Here is a 6,532-nt window from a genome sequence, read left to right on the forward strand (position 1 = left end):
CGCGAGTAAGAACGTAAAAAAAAACGGTATTCGCATGGGTACGCGGACAATAGCATCATGCTTGCAAGAATAACAGTAACGAAAAAAATAAATTATTCGCACAATCGATCAAGTGAAATACTTACGCGCGTGCAGAGACTGCTTCGCTGACCACTAAGCGCTTTTCACTCACGGTCAGTAGTGGTTTACAGTCATATGCATATGCATTTATTCGACAATTGTTAAGACTCGACATTACTTTATTATGAACATAGCACAGTGAGATGTTGTAAGGGAAACAAGAGAAAGAGCAGAGATGGCCCTAACGCTGCAATATTATTGGCTTATTTCGCTTCAGAGATAGCGCACACGAACAATTCTTGCCGTACGCGATATCTTCAATACAAACTTCGCGCACGATCTACGTTAAGGTTCACCGTGAGCGAAGCTTTTTCCAAATTCATACATTCGAAAGAAAAGCCATTCCAGGTAAACAAACGTAAAAAATAGGTACACAAGTATATCTTTATAACAAGACCTGTTATAATCCCTATTGGGATTGACAGTATGTATAAATAAATAAATACTAAAAATAAAAATCTAGCACCTGGGCTGCATGAGTCGCGCTGGCATCTTGTGATCAATGCCGCGCGTCGGTGGGCTGCAGGTACCGCGCTGCTCGATCGCCACGCTTTATGCTTTGACATTTGGTTATAAGCACCCTGCATCGCACTAGATCCAATAAATTTTGCATGATTGAGCTGCTCAGTTGCGTCGGAAGCGTATGGAGTAACCACCGCATATCTACCAACCACTGACACGCGTCGTCGGGCCGCCGGTGCCTGGTTCTAAGCATTGCCCGACAGCTACGTACGCGCCTGTTTTCGCTAAATGAGGCAACCCTCAATCGCGAAACGTAATGGTGATCAGATTCAATCGACTATACGGTCACATGTGCCCAGCAATAACAATGAAATATACCGCTGATAAGCACGCCAGGTCTCGACGAAGATGACGCGGCTGCCGCCGCTACCGACGAAGAAACACCACATCCACTGGCTGGGCTTGCTGTTGCCATGGCACACTACACTGAGCGCTCACGCGAGCACGTAAAACATGCAACAAGTCCAGCGGCACAAGACAAGCGAAACGGAAGAAAACAATCGAAATAATGCGCGGCGAAGATCACACAACCGAAGTGCGGCCGGCCTGCTCTCGCAAGGCGCACAGTCTAAAATGGCGGCGACGCTAGACGTCGCTCGTGTCGGCCAATGGCGCTGCTCAAACGTCGGTTTGTGAAAAGGTCTATAGAGTCAGTCGTAGAGTCCGTGCTGCTGCTTCAACTCGTTCTACGTGGTGTTCTTTCTACCCAGTCTCCGCCTCCTCTCCCTACCTCCTCTACCATTCTATCTGCCTCCTCTCTGGACTGTTGCACGTTAGTACAGAGGTTATCGTTGCGGTTTCTGCAATGCCTGTGTGGGTGTTCACGGATAATTACAGCTGTCGGGAGGGTATTATTGTGACGCACTAGAAACTCTGAATGGCATTGGGACGGCCTTCGATGGAATGGTCCACAGTTTCTCGGATCGCCTTTCCTCTCTCTCTGGCTCCTGTCATGTATATACACGCTCGGAATCACCCCTAACGTGGCGTAAATGACAGCGATAGCAGCAGTAACAGCAGAAAAGTCGAAGGAAGTTCGATTTATAAGTATTGCTCAGGGGGCGTCATTGCCACCTTGGTGAAGCGTAAAGTCTCCTTTTGGTACCGTCACTTAAGTCATCCGCCAATGGCTTAAGCTGACGTTTCTTGCTCTCTCTATATATTTATATGCTAAGCAAAAACGTTACAGAGATAATTTGTTTCTTTTACCACTCATTATTTAAACAATCTCGGATTTTATGAACCAAGATGCCTCTTTGATCTTTAACTCTTTATTCTCTCTTTAACATCCTATTATCAGTCAGTATAGCATCTCAGCATTGCGCTATTCTAGATTACCTGGCAACAGTTTTTATGCGTTATGTTTGTAGATGTTGATTCTACACTTACTTGTAGGGGGCGTACGGGGGTTGTGGTGTCACATTCCTGGCCTGTTTCTTGCAGTGGGTACGCGAACTATTCGAGCATAATCGTCCTTATTATATTGGTTAACAAGAATCAGAAAACGTATTAAATCTCCTTGCATTGAGTAATTGCATTTCTAATACTGTTTGTGGGGGCCTCCTTTATTAGACATTGCCATAAAAATTATTGCTCAGACGTTCCCTACCTTCTGTTTTAATCGAGACAGTTTTCTTGCGAAATTCTTTGAACATTGTTATATTTATTTATGGTTATATTGTCTCAAAATGTTTTATTACTTTGTATCTTTGTAGACTGGGATAATTACTCACGATGATCTTTCCAATCTCAATCAATTTCGAGCCAATCCCTCATAGAGGGTATGAGTCATTTAAAAGAAAAGCAACCAGCCAACAGTGCTGCGTATGTCGGTGAAGGACGCCCTTTTTGGCACACCACTCAGGTAAGCCAATTTTTTTGTCATGATTCGTCTACGTAAATATCAGCAGCATAGAAAGGCAAACAACACTTTAAGGGGAAAGTTGTTGTAAGCAACTTTTTCACTGACTCTCTCGCGTTCTTATGGTCCGATTTTGAGCTTGCAGACCTTTTGCTTCCTTGTGCAGCCTTCGGCTGTAGAAACACAGGTCAGAACATTATAGAAAATGCTTAAAGCACTGAAGCCGAAACTCTCTTTGCGTAACCCTCTTCTCGGGGTTTCAGACAGTAGGTTTCTTAGCAGTTTGAGTCCACCTATTTCTCTGTGTATTAGAATAACATCTTAGCAGTTTGAGTCCGCCTATTTCTCTGTTTATTAGAATAACCTCAAGGCGCCGATGACGTCACAGACGGGTGGGTTGCATAATCATGTTAGGAGTAAAAGAAAGGAAAGGTCAAGCGCATCTAATTGGAACAGTGGCCTGCGATGGCATTCTTTTATCGCAGCACGAGAGGTGAGAAGATGTTTCCAATTTTTGATGGTCCAATCGGCAAGAACCAATGCAAGAAAATATCAGTGCGGCAAAAAGGAAGGGCCACTTCGTTGGGGTGGTCCACGCATGGGGAAAAATACGATGGTTCTGAAATTATTTCAAGCTGAAGGGTTTGGTTGTTGTAGAAAATCCTTTGAGAAAGAGAATGGCTAGAAAATTTTTCTTCTTATTTCCTAATGGGAAAGGCCAATACAGGATTTCATTAAACTGACACTTGAAATTTGAGCGTAATCCACTGAATACATTGAGTCGATAAGTTTTGGACAGATTCTAAAACGATAATGTGTCTTGGGGAAGGTATCCCATATTGCTTCAGCATAATATAGCTTTGGGCGAACTAGTGTTTCTTATAGCAGCAGCTTAGGACGTGCAGGGCCACGGTGAAAGTTTTGGACGAAGGTAGCACAATGGCGCGATTAGCATAGTGTAGTGTAGTGTGCTAGTAGTGTAGCGAAATAGGTCACTGGTTATCTGAACTCCTAGATATGATGGGACATATGATGGGACATGATCGACTTTAGCTCCGTTTAAAAGTAGTCGAATGAACTAGGTGTGACGAGGCGGGAAATAGTCATGTGTTTATAGTTGCTTGCATAAAGCGTAATTAGTCATTAGTTATAAAAGTGAGATATATTATTCAGACCAGACTTAAAAACAGAAAAATATACTGATTACTTTGCTAAAGATGGCTCAGTCGTAAGTTAGTAACTCTATGAAGGAGTTAAGGGTGTTTGGAAGTATTTTAATATACATGAGAAACCAACCAAGGTCCGATGACGGTTCACTGAGGAACATTAGACTATAACTGCACAGAGGATACACTAGATTCACACTTAAGCGCTCCTAGTTTCCACACCACGCTGTGCTTGTCTGCTTTACTGTTGGCAACGGGGCACCATATCTACTAATTAAAGTTAAGTAACCAATTTTTCTTAATGGGCTATCTGATTTCGACAACTTCTTCACCATATAGGGACTGCGCATTGAAGGAACCAAGGGTGAATAATTGATTGCTGAACCATGTTTCAATACAATCTTGTCAATGGCATTGCACCGAAAATGATCAACAGCGATATTGTTGAACTATTGTTCAGTTCGTTCAACGTATGTTATGTAAACAGATACGTACAACGTACCATATGTAAACAGATACCGGGTGATCTGCTTTGATGGGATGGCTTAATATCACATTGATGACACTTAATGATACTTAATGACATGAACTACTTGAATGACTCAATGGCGCTCGAGAATTACTCAAAAATATTTCAATCCTCTGTTGTCAATGACACCTTTATTGTGAAATTGTCAACAGCAAACTCGGTTAGTTATTGTTGAGTGAGTCCAATGACTGTTTTAACAGCGTTGACAAGTTAACGAGTCAGCAATTCCTCTACAATATGTCAACGATGTTTTAACAATCGCTTTAATAAGGGCGTGTTTCTCCGACCATTTCACCTATTGCGTCATTAATTTTTCCTGGAGTGTGGAAGTCTCTGTGGGAAGCATTTTCTAGTTCGTCAAGGCATTTGGTCATACGTACTATTTTAGGAGTCACGTTTTCTACAGGGATTTCGCCGGACGGGCGCAATGTGTCTTAAAATTTTGAAACCCTGGTGCGGATATCAGCAATTGTTTTCTCGATGGAACGCTGACTTTCTTTGACCTCGTTGAGCCAGGCCATATCTCCATTGTGCTTTCAGTCAACCTTGCAATGGAGGACTCTTGCGAGAGAAATAGGTTTTTGTGTCCTTTGCTTGAATCCTCTCCAGGGCGGCCCTCGTTTGACTCGATGTCACGGGAATAAATAAGTATTTGGTCACGGTGAACGCGCTCGCACGCCAAATTAAATAGCAATTCTAGGCTTGCAACTGCCAAGCCAATGAAGCTCACTGCATTTTTATTGATATGAAGTAGGTATGCAACCACCTGTACGATAAAGCGGAGTGGTGTTTCAGGAAAACTCATCATTGTTGCACTTTCATGCCCACTGAGCGCAAGCGCGGGCTTCCAGTGGCTCCACTCAATTAATTGCAGTGTTCAAAGCTTTTTGAGCCAACTTTGATAGATAAAAAAGTATCTATAAACTTTGTGTTGACCGCCCGACGCCTTTTTCCAAAACAAACCGCGAAAGAGCTCTCACGGGTTTCGGTGCAATTTTGACGTGCAACGTGAGAACAGCCGGTTGGTTGCAGCCATAGAAGGGAGGGGGCTTGACACATCCGACTGCGATTTCTGGCGCCTGCGACCGAAATCCAACTTCCGGTGCTATGAAAATCACAACATGCGAAACAGGCTTAATTTACTTGCTTGCTTGCTCCTTATTTCATGGCACTTACCCACTACGGGGGATGGGCCAAGAAGCCGGCGGTTAAATGGTAAGGAAGGAGAGAAAACTTGAAATAGAAAGTAAACCCGGGTAAGAAAGCAATTTTCGACAATTAGGAAACAGACTTACTTGACACAGACTATTCCAGCTCGTGATGCTGCTTGCGGATGGGGTCTCCTTCCCCATTGAGCTCCCGCAGCCGCTTGCACCAATGGTCAGTTGGCAGCGGTATCACGGTTTGTTTCGAACCCTGTTACTCCAGCACAGCAGCCGATGCTCTAACCATTCGACCATCGAATACACAGTGACCCAAGTTGGCGGGAAAACGGATAGATAGATAGATAGATAGATAGATAGATAGATAGATAGACAGACAGACAGACAGACAGACAGACAGACAGACAGACAGACAGACAGACAGACAGACAGACAGACAGACAGACAGACAGACAGACAGACAGACAGACAGACAGACAGACAGACAGACAGACAGACAGACAGACAGACAGACAGACAGACAGACAGACAGACAGACAGACAGACAGACAGACACAGACAGACAGACAGACAGACAGACAGACAGACAGACAGACAGACAGACAGACAGACTCACTCACTCACTCACTCACTCACTCACTCACTCACTCACTCACTCACCACTCACTCACTCACTCACTCACTCACTCACTCACTCACTCACTCACTCACTCACTCACTCACTCACTCACTCACTCACTCACTCCGGAAAGTATGTGAGGTACCCACATCTAAAGGACGTTACTCACAGTCCTAAAGAATAGGAACTGCACAATTGTAGATTTATTCTTTTGAAGCGAATGGCCAGACATTGCAACATGTTAGGCTTTAAAGAGCATTACGAGAAAGAACTTAGGGAGTCATTCTTGTCGTTTTTTCTTTTTTTCAAAATCAGACGTTGACCTTCGAGATTACGTGTCTCAAGGTTTAAATGCAGTCGGCTCAGGGTGCATAAAAGCAAATTCCAAGAGCATCTTATATCAAAGAAAGCTTAGTTTTATGGAAAATTGTTTTGCAGAAAGCACAAAACTAGATTCTGAGTATATGGCCTCTCAACTGGTGGAACCGTACGACGTCCACAAATTGCGCATGGTTTTAAGACCACCTAACCATTTCAGGCCGTTTATAATGT

This window comes from Dermacentor silvarum, chromosome 8 (assembly GCF_013339745.2).
Source record: "Dermacentor silvarum isolate Dsil-2018 chromosome 8, BIME_Dsil_1.4, whole genome shotgun sequence".
Classification (NCBI taxonomy): Eukaryota; Metazoa; Arthropoda; class Arachnida; order Ixodida; family Ixodidae; genus Dermacentor; species Dermacentor silvarum.